The 1,452-nt window shown below is 50.1% G+C and overlaps 5 non-coding genes across 5 annotated transcripts; all 5 read right to left on the bottom strand.

Moving 5' to 3' along the window:
- Positions 1–117, bottom strand: LOC124892271. The gene has a single exon (XR_007050159.1). It is a non-coding gene; the product is annotated as a 5S ribosomal RNA (ribosomal RNA).
- A 176-nt stretch (positions 118–293) lies between these two features.
- Positions 294–412, bottom strand: LOC124892270. Its single transcript, XR_007050158.1, has one exon. It is a non-coding gene; the product is annotated as a 5S ribosomal RNA (ribosomal RNA).
- Positions 413–584: 172 nt separating this feature from the next.
- LOC124892263 lies at positions 585–703 on the bottom strand. The gene has a single exon (XR_007050151.1). It is a non-coding gene; the product is annotated as a 5S ribosomal RNA (ribosomal RNA).
- Positions 704–877: 174 nt separating this feature from the next.
- LOC124892267 lies at positions 878–996 on the bottom strand. Its single transcript, XR_007050154.1, has one exon. It is a non-coding gene; the product is annotated as a 5S ribosomal RNA (ribosomal RNA).
- Positions 997–1,171: 175 nt separating this feature from the next.
- LOC124892272 lies at positions 1,172–1,288 on the bottom strand. Its single transcript, XR_007050160.1, has one exon. It is a non-coding gene; the product is annotated as a 5S ribosomal RNA (ribosomal RNA).
- Between the last annotated feature and the right edge of the window lie 164 nt (positions 1,289–1,452).

Raw genomic sequence — 1,452 nt, 5'->3', positions numbered from 1 at the left:
GATGCAACACGAGGACTTCCAAGAGGGTCACCCATCCTAGTACTACTCTCGCCCAAGCACGCTTAACTTCGAAGTTCTGATGGGATCCGATGCGTTAGTGCTGGTATGATCGCATCCGTCATTCCCAGAACTCCAAATTCTATTATGCCTCTTTCTCCTACGCCGCCAGTCACACACCGCACTCGCGCCCCTGCTCTTTTCCCCCGTTCTCGTTTCCGCCAAGAGGAAAAATAAAAGATTCGCGGATCGAACCGGCAAAATTAAACTAAATTTTAAAGGAAACAAAAAAGAAAGGGATGCAACACGAGGACTTCCTAGGGGGTGACCCATCCTAGTACTACTCTCGCCCAAGCACGCTTAGCTTCGGAGTTCTGATGGGATCCGGTGCGTGAGTGCTGGTATGATCTCATCCGTCATACCCAGCACTCCAAATTTTATTGTGCCTCTTTCTCCTGCGCTGCCAGTCACACACCGCACGCGCGCCCCTGCGCCTTGCCCCCTTTCTCATTCCACCAAGAGGAAAAACAAAAAGATTCGTCGATCGAACGGGAAAAATTAAACCTAATTTTTAAGGAAAAAAAAAAGGGATGCAACATGAGGACTTCCCAGGGGGTCACCCATCCTAGTACTACTCTCGCCCAAGCAGGCATAACTTCGGAGTTCTAATGGGATCCGGTGCGTTAGTGCTGTTATGATCGCATCCGTCATTCCCAGCCCTCCAAATTTTATTATGCTTAATCTCCTCCGCCGCCCGTCACACCCCGCACGCGCGCCCCTGCGCCTTGCCCCCGTTCTCGTTTCCGCCAAGAGGAAAAACAAAAAGATTCGCCGATCGAACCGGCAAAATTAAATCGAATGTTAAAGGAAAAAAAAAAGGGGCATGCAACACGAGGACTTCCCAGGGGGTCACCCATCCTAGTACTACTCTCGCCGAACCACGCTTAACTTCGAAGTTCTGATGGGATCCGCTGCGTTAGTGCTGGTATGATCGCATCCGTCATACCCAGCACTCCAAATTTTATTATGCTTCTTTCTCCTGCGCCGCCAGTCACACACCGCACGCGCGCCCCTGCGCCTTGCCCCTTTCTCATTCCGCCAAGAGGAAAAACAAAAAGATTCGTCGATCGAACGGGCAATATTAGACCTAATTTTTAAGGCAAAAAAAAGAAAAGGGATGCAACACGAGGACTTCCCAAGGGGTCCCATCCTAGTACTACTCTCGCCCAAGCACGCTTAACTTCGGAGTTCTAATGGGATCCGGTGCGTTAGTGCTTGTATGATCGCATCAGTCATTCCCAGCACTCCAAATTCTATTATGCTTCATCTCCTCCGCCGCCCATCACACCCCGCACGCACGCCCTGTGCCTTTCCCCCTTTCTCGTTTCCGCCAAAGGAAAAAGAAAAAGATTCGCCGATCGAACCGGCAAAATTAAACTGAATTTTAAAGGAAAA

Source organism: Capsicum annuum, unplaced genomic scaffold, assembly GCF_002878395.1.
Source record: "Capsicum annuum cultivar UCD-10X-F1 unplaced genomic scaffold, UCD10Xv1.1 ctg45292, whole genome shotgun sequence".
Taxonomy (NCBI): Eukaryota; Viridiplantae; Streptophyta; class Magnoliopsida; order Solanales; family Solanaceae; genus Capsicum; species Capsicum annuum.
The sequence above is the reverse complement of the archived record's forward strand: the minus strand, read 5'-3'. Positions and strand labels throughout refer to the sequence as shown.